General features: G+C 46.4%; 1 pseudogene across 1 annotated transcript in view; it reads left to right on the top strand.

Moving 5' to 3' along the window:
* LOC308075421 (storkhead-box protein 2-like) overlaps positions 1 to 13,616 on the top strand; it is a 109,854-nt pseudogene extending 96,238 nt beyond the window's left edge. The window contains exons 4-8 of the transcript XR_013935026.1: positions 21 to 349; positions 2,516 to 3,199; positions 4,806 to 5,562; positions 9,023 to 9,791; positions 12,038 to 13,616. The product of XR_013935026.1 is annotated as a storkhead-box protein 2-like (transcript). The remainder of the gene's footprint in view (positions 1 to 20; positions 350 to 2,515; positions 3,200 to 4,805; positions 5,563 to 9,022; positions 9,792 to 12,037) is intronic.
* Positions 13,617 to 16,377: the final 2,761 nt, after the last annotated feature.

Here is a 16,377-nt window from a genome sequence, read left to right as displayed (position 1 = left end):
AAATTGTGACCCCCGTACAGGCGGCGATTCGTCGTACAACAACAGTTACCGCGACGACCCGCCCAGCCACCACGCCACGCTGCAGCGCCGCTCCCCCAAAGACCACCGGGGGGGCGTCGAGGCGCAGCAGTACCCCTCCTCCTCCCCGCACCCCTCGCCGCAGACGCCGCCCACCGCCACCCAGACGACGGGCGGGGGGGGGGGCGTGGCCACCACCACGGAGAAGACCCGCAGCACGCTCAGCTTTCCCTTCAAGACGGACACCCTCACCAAGCACCGGGGGGGCGGCGGCGGCGCGGAGGCGGAGCAAAAGACGGGGGGCGGCGGGAGCCGCAAGTTCGGCCTCAAGGTAATATAATAATGCACCTTTTTATTAACACATTAAAGATGGGGTGCCATGATATTTTTCAACCCTAAAACCTGATCAGAAGGTATTATTATTATGTAAGGATTTTTTTCAACAAAAAAAAAGTGTACAGAAATTGTTAAAATTATGTTTTTATGTGGACACGCCTCCAGTTCATTAAGTATACCTGGTTCTCACCTTAGCACCTCCTCCACCACCTTAGCACCACCCACCTGTCCTAGTTCCTCCTCCTCCTCATGCCCACACCTGTTGTGTTATGATAATGAGGGGGAGGGTATGGCTTTGTGATGTCACTAAAGCGCTGTTTCTCTATTGGCACGTTTGACCCTCAAGGTTTCAGCCTCCAGGAAGAAACTCCAAATAGTCAGAGAAGACATAAAACACCATAAAAACACCACCGGGTGGCTTTATGAAGTTCTATCAACCTCATAGACACATGAAAAACAGAAAAAGTGCAAAAACATGGCACCACCTCTTTAAGACCTGAGGCCGCTTCTAAACATTTTCTAAATCCTAACAGTTTTTCGGAATAAAATGTAAAAAAAATTATCTTCACGATTTTTCAAAAATAGCAGATCTACAAAGCTCATAGCGCGGCACTCGGTGCCGCGCTATGAGCTTGTATATCTGCTATTTTTGAATAGCCTAAAGAAATCTAAAAGTGACACAGATGCGTTCCAGGTATTAATGGGTTAACACATTGGGTGCCAGAATTTTATAATAACAGATTGCGTTCGGTGCCAGAAATGTCACCGTTGAGCTGCGCGGCGCTGTTTAAGCTGTAGACTCCACGACGTGCATTCCATGTGAAACAAAGCATGCGTTCATTTTTGCACGATGGTCCTGGCTAACGCCTGGAACGATAACATCTTTCACGCGGGTCACAATGGCGCCGCGATCGTGCATCCCCAACGTAAAAAAAGTTTCGGCGTTATAGGGGTTTTAGTGAAGGAGATGGAATGGAAGTGCCATGGGGAGCCATGTTTTTTTGGCACGGTGAGCCATCTGTCCCTTCCTTCTTAGAATCACCATGGGTGATTCCAGAGCTGCTCTAGCCCCTCCCGTGTGGAAAAAAACGGGAAAAAATAAAAAGACTGATAACTCGTAATTTTACGGTTTCGGCACCAAAGCGCTACTCTTTGAAAACACGTAATATTACGGTTTTGGCACCCGATGTGTTAAAGGGATAGTTCACCCAAAAAATACTTTTTGTCTATCGATTAGTCACCCCATGGAGACTTGAATTCATGGATTTTTTTTTCCTTTTTTTTGTCACATTCCTAAACCAATCATTTGATGACCGGCGGTTCCGGTAGGAGACACAAAGGAGACTCTTTGTGTCTCCTACCGGAACCGCTGCCGGTCAAGTCTCCACGGGGTGACTAATCCATGGAGAAAAAAAAAAATTTGGGGTGAACTATCCCTTTAACTCTATAAACGCCATTGACTCGAAAACGCGTCAATTACTACTTAATCCACCCACGCCATTGACGCGTTGGATTTGCGTTCATTGTTTAATCTCTGATCGCGCTATGCTGCTTAAAATTCAATGTTATTCTCGAGTTCCACTTACTTCACCCATATCTGCATCCGGTTTCATGTCCTGGGTTCCGTTTCCGGTTTTTGATTATTTTCCCCCGGTCATTTTCTTCCAAAATAGGTAAACAAACGGTTTTTCACACGGTATAACGGACAAACGGACAGCTTCTCTTCTATAATCTATGGTCTGGGTGACGATCAGTCATCGCCGTCGTGTATCACATCGTAATTTTGACGATCAAAACAATCTGGGAGGACGTCACATCCGTTTTCATGTTTTTCCCTGTCTAATCGCTCAAGAAGGGTAACAGTGACACAAGGAGCTGATCAAGCTATCATGTGCTGCTCTCTAGTGGCGGATTTGTGCGGCGTCTTTAAAAAACAGTCTGATCAATTATTTTCATGAACATTTTCAAAATATAAAAATAAAAAAAACACAAATTGCTGGCAATGGGGGAGTACTTTATGAAAATACTCTGGCAGTCAAAGAGTTAATGGGTTAAAAGGATAAACAGTGTTCATTCTGACATTTTAATTGTCATACAAAGAATGTCATTGATGGTGATGGTCTCTCTAAACTAAACTCTCTCTCTCTCTTGGTGTTGAAAGTTGTTCCGGCTGAGCTTCAAGAAGGACAAGACCAAGCAGCTGGCCACCTTCTCGGCCCAGTTCCCGCCGGAGGAGTGGCCCCTGAGGGACGAGGAGGCCCCCAGCGCGCTGCCGCGCACCGTGGAGATGGAGATCATCCGGCGGATCAACCCGGACCTGACCGTGGAGAACCTGGCGCGGCACACGGCCGTCATGAAGCGCCTGGAGGAGGAGCGCGCCCAGAGGAGCAAGGCCTCCTCGGCCAACCAGAGCTCCTCCAGGAGCCGGCGGAGCGCCGGCGGCGCGGCGGCGGGCGGGCGGCACCGCAAGCCGTCCCAGACCAAAGCGGCGCGGTCGCACAGTAAGCCGCGGTCCGGGCGAGGAGGAGGAGGGGGAGGGGGCGGCGAGCCGGGCGACGAGCCGGCGGCCGGCGGCGACAGGGACTATAGGGCGTACTCGTCGTCGCTGGCCCGCTCGCCGCGGGAGCACGCCATGGCGGCGGAGAGGCAGCGCGCCCGCCTGCACCTGGCCCACAGCAACCCCAACATCCTGGACGCCGCCTCGGCGCACCTGCCCGTCACCACGCCCGAGTGGGACGTGTCGGGCGAGCTGGCCAAGCGGCGGACGGAGATGCCGTTCCCCGAGCCCAGCCACGGGCCCTCGGCGCACCACTCCAAGGTGCACCGGTCACACTCCCACACACAGGTACTAGGAACACTAGTGGTGTGAAGTAACTGAGTACATTTACTCAAGTACTGTACGTACAGGCAGTGTTGATTTCGTTGACTAAAACTATGACGGAAAATGTTCGTCGGCTACCTTTTTCCACTGACGAAAACTAAACAAAAACTAAATAAAAACTAAGCTATGGTGACTAAAACTATGACTAAATATATTGACAATTTTGTCAACAAATAAAAACTAGACTAAAATGTTAGTGAGGGATCTAGTGGAGAAGAGATCCAGTAGAACTAAAAGACAAGTCATTTTATGTTTGGTTGCGCTCGGGTGTTGCGCTCTGAAAATAGCAGATCTACAAGCTCACAACGCGTCCCGCTGCGACGCGTTGTGAGCTTGTAGATCGGCTATTTTCAGCATGCAACCAAGTGTAAAATCAGCCATTACGACACCATCAAGGCACCGCCAACATACATTTTAGTCGACTTAATCAACTGTAGATTTAGTCGACTATAATCTTATGATATTTAGTCGACTAAAACTAGACAAAAACTTAAACTTTTCAGGTGACTAAGATATGACTAAAACTAAAAGGAATTTTATTCAAATGACTATGACTAAAACTAAATCAAAATTTGTCGTCAAAATCAACACTGCTTCAATTTTGAGGTATTTTTTTACTTACTTCAGTATTTCAAATTTTCAGTACTTTTACTTCTACTCCACTACATCTCAGAGGCAAATATTGTACTTCTTTACTCCACTACAATTATTTGACAACTTTAGTTACTTTGCAGATTTAGATTATTATCACAAAACATACATTTGAAAATATGCAAGCTCGCAATGCGACGCATTGTAGGAATAATCTATCCCTAAAAAATAGGGATATACTATGCATTGATTATTAAATTATCAAAACAAATATATTTATAACATATTAAAGGGATAGTTCACCCAAAACATTACTTATTTTCTATCAATTACAACCCCATGAAGACTTAGGGTTAGGGTGAAGAGATTATTTTAGTCTTTGTCGCATTCCTGAGCCAATCATTTGATGGCTGGCGGAAAGATGGGGGTCATACCTATGTTCCCCGGACCTATGTTCCCCCACTAAGGTTATGGTTAGGGTTAGGTTTAGGTTAGGTCCTATATTCCCCAACATAGAACCTGGGGAACATAGGTACGGTCCCGGAAAGATGCTAATGTCTCCGGTAGGAGACATTAGCATCCAAAAAGATGCTAGTGACGGTAGGAGACATTAGCATCCTAACAAGATGCTAGTGACAAGATGCTAATGTCTCCGGTAGGAGACATTAGCATCCTAACAAGATGCTAGTGACAAGATGCTAATGTCTCCGGTAGGAGACATTAGCATCCTAACAAGATGCTAGTGACAAGATGCTAATGTTTCCGGTAGGAGAGACAAAGTTGACAATTTGAGTCTCCTACCGGAGCCACTGCCGGTCATCAAATTATTGGCTCAGGAATGCGACAAAAACAAAACAATCTCCATGAATTCAAGTCTCCATGGGGGTGTGTAATCGATAGAGAAGAAGTCATTTTGGGGGTGAACTATCCCTTTAAGTGTATGCCTTGTATTAACTGTGTCTCTGTGTCTCCCACCCAGGAGAGGAAGTCGCGGGGGGAGCGTCAGGGAGACAAGGCCAAGGAGCGCTCCCGGTCCATGGACAACTCCAAAGGCCCGCTGGGTGGGGGGGGCGTGGGCCTCATCGGCCCGCCCGACTACTACGAGGACCGCAGCCGCTACTACACCGACGACGGCACGCTCCGAGCCGCGGCCGCGTCGGCCAACCAGAGCTCCTCGCACTACTCGCGGGCCACGCCCCCTTCCTCCTCGTCCAAGCAGCTGGCGGGAGACGGCTCCTCCCGCCACCACGGCGGCGGGGGGGCGGGGCCGGACGGCAGCGGCGGCGGGAGGAGCTTGGAGAAGTGCAAGAGCAGGGACAGCGTGCTGCCGGCGTACTCCCCCAAGCCGCCGCGCCGCGCCACGCCCTGCTCCTCCTCCTCCGCCCTGCCCCTCCTCCTCCACGCCGACGAAGACTACTTCCACTGCTCCGCCCCCGGGGAGCGTGAGCGGGACGTCTCGCTGCCGCTCTCGCTCGTGGCCGACGGCAACCCGCCGCCGCCGCCGGGGACTCTGGGTAGAAAAGGCGCCGGCGGTCACTGCGACGGCGGCGGCGGCTCGAAAGGGGGCGGGGCCGAGCGGCAGACGGACAGACAACAGACGCCGCATCCGCCGGACTACAAGGAGGAGGTGGGGGGGTCGGGGGGGAAGGGGGGCAGTCTGCCTCCCATGCCCCTCCCCCATGCCCCCGGAGACCCCGCCCTGCTGTCCAACGGCCGGCTTCCCCACGCCTCCCAAGGTTATTATACCTTTAGCTTATTGTCTCCGCCAGGCCGAAAGGCATGGCGAGAGAGTATGTTATGCACCCTGTCCGTCCGTCCGTCCGTGTGTGTGTGTGTGTGTCCGTCCGTCTGTGGACAGCTAATCTCCGGCACTGTTGGCTTGATTTATTTATTTATTAAAAAAAAAAAATCGTTCAGTTTCTTTAACCCATTAAGACCGGGATTAACATTTCTTAGATTTCTTTGGGCTATTAACTTTTGCTGAAAAATCTTTGAATATATATATATTTTTAAATCTTTGCTTCTGGGGGGTCCCTGGAACAACATATTTTACAAATGTTCGCTTTAAAAAATATAAATCCAAAGATTTGCACAAATGTTCACTATTTTTCAAAAATAAATAGCAGATCTACAAGCTTGTATATCTGCTATTGTTTTTGAATAGCCCAAAGAAATCTAAAAATGACACACAGATGCTTTCCCGGTCTTAATGGGTTAACCACCTTGAACCCTAGCATCCCTATTCTGGGGGGAACATCAGGCAAAAATAGCCAATTTGCAACGGCGACGCGGTGTGAGCTTGTAGATGGGCTATTTTTGTCAAAGACACATGGATATACATGGATATTAACTCTATAAACGCCATTGACTCGAAAACGCGTCAATTACTACTTAATCCACCCACGCCATCGACGCGTTTGACGCGTTGGACTCGCGTTCATTGTTTAATCTCTGATTGCGGTATGCTGCTTAAAATTCAATGTTTTTGATTCTTTTCCCCCGGTCATTTTCGTCCATAATAGGTAAACAAACGGTTTTTCACACTGTATAACAAACGAACGGACAGGTTCTCTTCTATAATCTATGGTCTGGGTGACGATCAGTCATCGCCGTCGTGTATCACATCGTAATTTTGGCCGATCGGACAATCTGGGACCACGTCACATCTGTTTTGATGTATTTCTCTCTTTGACACTGTGTGTGGAGTGCGAGCTGTCATGACAGCTGATCAAGCTGTCATGTGCTGCTCTCTAGTGGCGGATTTGTGCGCTGTCTTTAAAAAAAACACACTGATAATATATTTTCATGAAAATTTACAAAATATAAAAATAAAAAACACGAAAATTGCTGGCACTGGGGAGTACTTTATGAAAATACTCTGGCAGTCAAAGAGTTAAAGTTCTCAGTCACCATGACTGATTTCAGTCAGCCAGCATGTCTTCTGATCTATGGAAGCATGTTGCACAGCAAAAATAGCCTATCTCCATGCTAGATGAGCTATTTTCACTTATTGTTTTAAGATCAACAGGGGGTCTTCAACGTTTTCCGGCAGCGGTTCCGGTAGGAGAACACAAGGAGACTCTTTGTGTCTCCTACCGGAACCGCTGCCTACCGGTCCGCTGGTCATCAAATGACTGGTTTAGGAATGCGGCAAAAGCAAAAAAAAAATATCCATGAATTCAAGTCTCCATGGGGTGACGAATCGCCATTTTCAGACATTTAGCCCCTTAAACCGTCAGTGCTTAGCCCTTTAAGACCGGGGGACGCATCTGTGTAAACACTTTATCCATATTTTATACTTTTGGCTATTCAAAAATAGCAGATCTACAAGCTCATAGCGCGGCACCGAGTGCCGCGCTATGAGCTTGTAGATCTGCTTTTTTTTTTTTAATCGTGTTTTTTTTTTGCAAATCTTTGAATATATATCTATAAAGCAATAGTTTTTTACTCAAATCTTTGCTTCTGGGGGTCCCTGGAAATTTTTTTTTTGAGATGGGGGTCCGCAGCCAAACACATATCGTTGTGGGGCTCCTTGACACTGACATTAATATTATAGCAACATAAGTGTTTCAGAAAACTGTTTTAAACTGATTTAGAAGACATTTGTAGAATCCCCAGAAGCAATAACATTTTAGCTAGAAATGCTCGCTTTAAATATATATATATATTCAAAGATTTGCACAACTATTTTTCAAAAATAGCAGATCTACAAGCTCATAGCGCGGCACTCGGTGCCGCGCTATGAGCTTGTATATCTGCTATTTTTGAATAGCCCAACGAAATCTAAAAATGACACACAGATGCGTTCTCAGGTCTTAAAGAGTTAGTAAACTTGACCCGTGGCTCTGTACTTAGACTGCTCTTTTCCCCCTCCACACCAAACCTCTTACCTCTACCTCTCTACAAGCTCACAATGCCTATTGGAGCGTTGTAGCTTGTAGATCTGCTATTTTTTGCTAAAGTTCTCCTCAGAATAGGGATGCTAGGGTTTAAGCGGTTAATGTAAAAAAGAACATCATGTCACACAAAGATTTGTCGGACCCCTTGTAGTACCTCTGAGGACCCCCTGTTGAAGACCCCTGGATTAGAGCATTTTGAAGTTGTCAAACTAGCAATTATGTTCAAAAGCATCTTCCATAAAGGGTCTGGGATATGTCATGAAAGCAACTAAAACATGAACTAAAACATGATATTACATATTGTGGAGAGCAGGGAGAGAAAACAAATCAAACATTAAATAAGCATGTCAAAGAGAACATCAAAAATATATCTGCATATGATTATATGATATATTATTACATATTATACATATTATACGGGCAGAAACCTCCATCTCCATATGTTTTTTCCTACATTAACGCCCTACTTCAGTGGTTTTCAACCCTTTTCACGTCAAGGTCCATCATTCATTCGGTATTTGAGCCACGGACGAGATTTAGACTCTCAGACCCAATTTTGTTGTCGTTGGATAAGATTTTGTCCACAATTCCATGCTGTATTGATGTTGGTTCCATAGGAGAGATAACAGGCAAACGTTGATCTAAATAACTATTATTTAATTAAGTAATACATATGTTTAACAATAATTTAACTCTGAGAGAGTAAAATGAAACTCCAAACGATATCGTCCTCAGCTATAGCTGTGGTTAAACATTGTGGTGTGGACCAAACATTGTGGTGTGGTCCCGGCTCGCCGCCCCCCTCCTCCTCGCCCGGACCGCGGCTTACTGTGCGACCGCGCCACTTTGGTCTGGGACGGCTTGCGGTGCCGCCCGCCCCCTCCGCCGCTCCGCCATTCATTTGAGTTAAAACATCATATTTAATAGGGATGTTCGATATTGACTTTTTTATCGATATCCGATATACCGATATTGTCCAACTGCTAATTTCCGATACCGATATTTGCAGGCTTTTTCACAAAAAGTCAACTAATTATCAGGTAACAACATCACATATCTAACAAAATAAAATAGCTATAATATCTAGCTATAATATATATCTTTTTGAAGATTTTTTCAAAAACCGATACCGATATTTTCCGATATTAAAATGTTATGCTAATATCAGCCGATAATATTGGGAGGCCGATAATATCGGACATCCCTAATATTTATAGTTATGGTCATGTTTATGGTGCTTGGTGTGCCAAAAAAAAAACACTAAAAAATAACCCTGTGCGTTGTGTCTGCTCTGCAGGAGGAGCGTCGACGGAGAAACAACGCAAGGAGATCTTCAGCAAAGACACGCTGTTCAAGCCTCCTCCCAGCATGCCCCTGCCCGGCTACAGCTCCCTGAGGAAACCCTGTGGCTCCGGGGGCGGGGGCGGGGGAGGGGGCGGAGGAGGAAGCCTCGCCCCTCCGCTGATGGCCTCCTCGGGGCTCTCCTCCTCCTCCTGCGACGCGCTGCTGCTGGACTCCTCCCGCCAGGCCTTCCTCCAGGACTGCTCCGCCCCCAAGCCCCTGGTGGCCTCCTTGCCGCCCCCCACCTCCTCCTCCTCCTCCTCCGCCCTCCTCCTGGAGGTGGCGGGGGGCGTGGGGGGCGTGGGCGCGGCCGAGGCCTCGTCCTTCGACTACTACAACGTGTCGGACGACGACGAGCTGGAGGAGGTGGCGGGGGGCGGCGGCTTAGGGGGAGGAGGAGGAGGAGGAGGAGGGGGGAAGGGGGGCGGCGGCCGCGGGGCGGACGGGAAGGCCGGGGGCGTGGCGGGGGGCGTGGCCGGGGGCGTGGCGGGAGGCACCATGCAGTGGCTGCTGGAGCGGGAGAAGGAGAGGGACCTGCAGAGGAGGTTCGAGAGGAACCTGACCTTCCCCTCGGCCGCCAAGGAGAACCTGCCGGACGTGGCGGTGGGCAGCCACCACCACCACCACCACCACAGCCACCACGGCCAGCAGGGGGCGCACTCCGCCCGGCTGGACAGCATGGACAGCAGCTCTGTCACCGTCGACAGCGGGTTCAACTCGCCACGGTGAGAGGGGGCGCGCGCACACGCAAACGCACATACACAATTACACATACACCTACACACACACACACACACACACACACACACACACACACACACACACACACACACACACCAGTGTTAAATTTGAAAGATATTTTTATTTAGTGTTAGTCATAGTCTTTTGAATATATCATCATATTCTAGTCATCTGAAATGTTTATTTAAATCTACAGTTGATTTAGTCGACTAAAATGTATGTTGGCGGTGCCTTGATGGCATCATAATGGCTGATTTTACACTTGGTTGCATGCTGAAAATAGCCGATCTACAACCTGCGACGCGTTTGGTTGCGCGACACCCGAGCGCAACCAAACATAAAGTGACTTGTCTTTTAGTTCTACTGGATCTCTTCTCCACTAGATCCCTCACTAACATTTTAGTCTAGTTTTTATTTGTTGACGAAATTGTCAATATATTTAGTGTTAGTTTTAGTCATCATAGCTTGGTTTTTATCTAGTTTTCGTCAGTGAAAAAAGGTAGTCGACGAACATTTTTTGTCATAGTTTTAGTCGACGAAATCGACACGCACGCACGCACGCACGCACGCACAATGGTGGAAAGTAACTAAGTACATTTACTCAAGTACTGTACTTAAGTACAATTTTGAGGTATTTGTACTTTACTTGAGTATTTCCAATTTCCAATACTTTTACTTCTACTCCACTACATCTCAGAGGCAAATATTGTACTTTTACTCCACTACAATTATTTGAAAACTTTAGTTACTAGTTACTTTTCAGATATAAACTATGATATTATGAAACATACATTAACCACTTTAGCCCTATTTTATACATAGGCTATTTGAAAATAGCAGATCTACAAGCTCACAACGCGTCGCATCGCAACGCGTTGTGAGCTTGTAGATCGGCTATTTTCAAATATTTAGTACTTTTACTTTTGGTACTTTAAGTACATTTTGATGCCAATACTTTTGTACTTTTACTCAAGTAAATTTTAAATTTTGGATTTTTACTTGTAACAGAGTATTTTTATATTGCAGTATTGGTACTTTTACTTAAGTACATAATTTGAGTACTTTTTCCACCACTGCGCACGCACGCACGCACACACACACACACACACACACACAGACACAGACACAGACACAGACACACACACAGACACACACACACACACACACACACACACACACACGCACACACAGAGACATACGGTGTGAGAGGTGGCGTGTAAAATACTACAGTGCCAGTGTGCTTGCGTGTGTGTGTGATGTGGTTTAGTTCGGGTCGGTGCAGACTCCAGCCAGAGCGGTTCAAAAATAAACGCCGTGCAGCTGAGACACTTTCATTCAAATTGTCCCACATGTGAACGTTAAGGCCTCCCTGCGTTATTGTTGCTTTCTATGTGTCAGCAAGAGTTCTCAAATTGTGCCCGAACCCGACCCGACCCGACCGACCCGGGCCGAAAATATATGCTAATTATTCGGGCCGAGCCGAGCCTCGGGAACTAGTGATTTAGAAGTCATTTGCGGTGGTGTAAAGTAACTAAGTACATTTACTCGAGTACTGTACTTGAGTACAATTTTGAGATACTTTACTTTTTACTTGTATTTCCAATTGTCTATACTTTTACTCCTACTCCACTACATCTCAGAGGCAAATATTGTACTTTTACTCCACTACAATTATTAGAAAACTTTAGTTACTAGTTACTTTGCAGATATAAATTATTACGTTATAAAACATACATTAACCACTTTAGTCCTATTTCATACCGTGTTGTGAGCTTGTAGATCTGCTATTTTCAAACATTTTAGTACTTTTACTTTTGGTACTTTAAGTAAATTTTCATACCAATACTTTTGTACTTTTACTCAAGTACATTTTGAATTCTGGACTTTTACTTGTAACAGAGTACTTCTAAATTGCAGTATTGATACTTTTACTTAACCCATTAATACCTGGAACGCATCTGTGTCACTTTTAGATTTCTTTAGGCTATTCAAAAATAGCAGATATACAAGTTCATAGCGCGGCACCGAGTGCCGCGCTATGAACTTGTAGATCTGCTATTTTTGAAAAATCAAGGAAAACATTTTTGGGGGTTTTTTTCAATTTTTTTTTAGGATTTATAAGACATTTCTAGAATCTTCTCAGGTCTTAAAGGGTTAAGTAAAACATTTGAGTACTTTTTCCACCACTGCTAAATGCCCTAAATTGTACATGGTTGTGTTCACTCTCTAGGACCAGGGAGAGCCTGGCGTCCAACACCTCGTCCATCGTGGAGTCCAACCGCCGGCAGAACCTGGCGCTCAGCCCCGGTCACCTGGGCATCGCCACGGGCAACGGCCCGCCCCCTTTCTCCTTCCGCGCCATCCCCGAGCCCCCCGCCCCCCAGCCCGACAAACTGCAGAAACCCAACGCCTGCCTGGCCTCCATCACCAGCGTCTAGGGGGGGGGGGGGGGGCGGGGTTAAAGGATGGCAGGGGGGGGAGGGAGGGGTTAAAGAGACTTGAAAGCCCCACCCACCCACCCATATAAGGACTGTTACAGCATCGTCTGTCAGACTGAACTGGCTCAGTGGAGCCGCCCCGCAGTCCCGCTGATGAACTACAGCTGTTAAACACAGACACTATTCGCACACACACACTGAAAGGGTACACACTACACACTACACACACACACACTGAAAGGGTACACACTACACACACACACACACACACACACAAATCCAGGCCACCGAGGAACAGCTCTGTTGCACACACTCACACATGCACGTGCACACACACACACACACACACACACACACACACACACACACACACACACACACACACACACACACCACTGTATTACTATAATTGTGAGGTCACCAACATTTTTGGTCACGGCAATTGAAGTTTGAACGCCATTTTTAACCCAAAAATCTATTTAAGAAATAGTCGATCTACAAGCTCACGACACATCGCAGCACGACACCTTGTGAGCTTATAGATCGCCTTTTTATTTTCCTTTTTTTTTGGGGGGGGGGGGACACCAACACACAATTGTGGGTACATTTGGCTCTCTCAAGTATAGTAATACAAGTACACACACACACACACACACACACACACACACACACACACACACACACACACACACACACACACACACACACACACACACACACACACACACACACACACACAGAGGTACACTCCCACAATGCCGCTGGGCAGACTCTAACCATGTCATTCTACAACCTCTAGTTTACATACTGCTGTACGTCGTCTCACATGGTTAATATGACTGTGTGTGTGTGTGTGTGTGTGTGTGTGTGTGTGTGTGTGTGTGTGTGTGTGTGTGTGCGCTTGTGTGTGTGTGAGGTGTGTATGTGTGTGTGTAATCTGTAATCTCAGGTTATTTCCACTCCCATTCCAGCTGCTCCAGCTCAGTGTCTCCCCCTAGTGGCGTCTCCTGGTTTTTACAAGCAAAAATGCGAGGCCTAAAAAGAAAATGTATTTTATATTGACAATTGTTATTATTGCCGATGGAAAAACTAAAACACATCCACCTCTAGTTCGTACCCCCTGTCAGCCCCCCTAAACCATGAGTCTCATGTCTATTTCATAGCCTAAATTCAATGTAGGCATTTAGCAGACGCTCTTAACCCAAGACCTGAAGCCGATGTCTATATCAGTGGTGCTCAAACGTTTTCATGTCAAGGACCCCAAAAGGATATGTATTTGGCCGCTGACCCCCATCTAAAATATGTTGTTCCAGGGACCCCCCAGAAGCAAAGATTTGAGTTAAAAATGTTCGCTTTAAAAGAATATAAATATATTAATTTGCACACATTTTCTCTGATTTTTCAAAAATAGCAGATATACAAGCTCGTAGCGCGGCACTCGGTGCCGCGCTATGAGCTTGTATATCTGCTATTTTTGAATAGACACGAGGTAATCCATCAAATGCATAGAAATAGTAATCTATGATCATAGGTAAACCAGGAACCTATCATCAGTCTGAACAGCATAACGTACAAAAAAAAACTAAAATCATCTGTACATTGAAACTATACAAACAGGATGCCAGGTCAACAAATGAACCTGGTATCTGTCTAAATAACATGCTATCTAAATGACATGTTAAGCTTTGCATAAGACGGCATGGTCATCAAGGCTATATTCGCCCAGAAATGGCAGGCAGGCACCATTCGCTCCGTGTCTCCAGTGAGAGAAGACAAGAAAGTCAATTTAACAACCAATCGAGTGGCACATAATGCAAGCACATGAACACAGGGGTTTGCCATGAAGAGAGTACTTCTACACTGTAACATCAGGGTTATGTATCCCACTGTTAACTCTGAAAGGGTACAAACGTTACCAAAATAATGGACTCCGTCTTTAATACTGGTCCATGTGGTAATGTCTGTGACCTCCTGAGCACTAGGGCCCAGATTAGGTTCTGTTAGAGAACCGCATTTTGAAACCGAGCCGTAGCGTATACAGTACGTAAGCGAATACGTTTAACGCAGGGGTCTTCAACAGGGGGTCCGGGGACCCCTAGGGGGTTCACAGAGGTACTACAGGGGGTCCACAAAATCATTGTGTGATAGGAACTTAGTTTTTTTTACATTTGAACTTGAACACTAGCATCCCTATTCTAAGGACCACTTTAGCCCGAAAATAGCAGATCTACAAGCTCACAACGCCTCGCAGCGCGAGGCGTTGTGAGCTTGTTAGACTGCCCCAACGCTCCTGATTTCGTGTATAGAGGGGCGGGTGTAAAGAGCCGGCGAGAGATTGCGGCTGATCCCATTGGTTCACCGATCTGTCCGTCAACCCCCGCTCCGTTAACACAACATTACGAGCGACGCCCACTGCACTCTGGTTGGTTGGGAAGTGAAACACTTCCTCATACCGAGTACACCGACGCGCTGGGCCAGGCTTTTATTTTTTAGCAACACTAAACAATAAAAGCCTGGAGATCGAGGCTATGAGCTTGTAGATCAGCTATTTTCGGCAAAGAGAGGGGGAAGAAGAGCAGACTAAGTACAGAGTGAAAGTTTACAAAGTATCGACGGTTTAAGTGGTTATAAATGTATCAAAATACACAGTAACATGAATCCAACATCTATAAAAAAAGCTTTAAAATGCAACACACTTTTATGCAATATATAGTGGGCGGGTCCCTGCTTCATCTCTCTCTCAGAGAGGGGGTCCTTGGGCTGAAAACGGTGAAGACCCCTGCTTTGACGGCTTAGGTTTGCTTAAGTTCTCGTGGTTAGAAGTGGAACAGAGCCGCTTTGGTGGTCGGTTCGGTTCCCGTGGCCTGGTTTCATGTTGAAAAGTTGACGCCACAGGGAGCAGCAGGCTCAAAGGCACGCTCACACATCTACGGCAGGAGACGCCTTTATCCAGGGGTGTAGTGCAGTGGTTCTCAACCTGTGGGTCCGGACCCCCAGAGGGGTCCCCACAGGGTTTCGGTGCTGGGGGGGGGGGGGGGGGTCTCCAGATGACGGTGAATTTAAGGATTTTAAGACCTTTTTAATTTCATATTTTTTTTTTTTAATGAAATGGGGGGAAAAAAGACCATTACTGCATCAAGAGCAATCAACATACTATACTATAAAAAACTGGTCAAACATCGTCCAATTTGTCAAATAATATAAGAAAGAGGCAATTTCTTTTGAAAATAGCCGATCTACAATGCATTTACGAGGCATTGTGAGCTTGTAGATCTGCTATTTTCACAGTATTTATCTGTGGAACCGAGTCAAACTAAATGTAATGCCTCAACTCCTACAATTCCATGTGCTTGTCAGGGTGGGGGGGGGGGTCCCCATTTTAAATATGATTATTTTAGGCGGTCCCCAGTTCAAATATGATTATTTTGGGGGGGTCGCGACCTGAAAAGGTTGAGAACCACTGGTGTAGTGGGGGGGGGGGGGGGGGCTTCTAAAAACTAGTATTTAGGCTTTGATCAGTTGATTAACCACTCGTAGCCCAGTATCCCTGGAGGTTCAACTTCTGGGGGGGAACATGAGCCAAAAATAAAAGCTGAAAGAACACTACAAAAATGACGGCTGCCAAGTGGGCGTCAACCCCACCGGCGCTAGCCTCCGTCCTATTGGACATTCTGAAGCTCATGTGTGAGTGTGAGCGCCCCCTAGCTGACAGGACCTCCGAGATTTGACGCAGACCTAACCAATCCATGCCAGACCAGTGTTATTCGAGCAAGCAGGGATGTGACTTTAGTTTTTTTGTTTGTTTCTTGGGATTCTTTTTTTGTTTTGATTTTTGTTAAAAACTCCCTCCTTGTTTTATTTGTGATGGAAATCACTTTTTCCCCTTCCTTCACATTCACCCCGTCTGCTTTGTGATCAAATACCTGAGCCATTTTCACTTGTGGTGCTAATATGCGTTAGCTGAGGTTGTGTATTTAAACTGGTACCATACGCAGTAGAATCCTCAGCATTAATTTAGCCATTTGTTTGTCCAAATGGACCCGCACGGGTCTGCTAGCTGTTGAGAGTGTGCAAATGGACCCGTTCCATTTGCACACTCTCAGAGTTTAAAGTCATACTGTATAACATTCAT

This window comes from Gymnoscopelus braueri, assembly GCF_963280865.1.
Source record: "Gymnoscopelus braueri genome assembly, chromosome: 20".
NCBI classification, from domain to species: domain Eukaryota; kingdom Metazoa; phylum Chordata; class Actinopteri; order Myctophiformes; family Myctophidae; genus Gymnoscopelus; species Gymnoscopelus braueri.
This window is presented reverse-complemented; position numbering and strand designations above follow the sequence as displayed.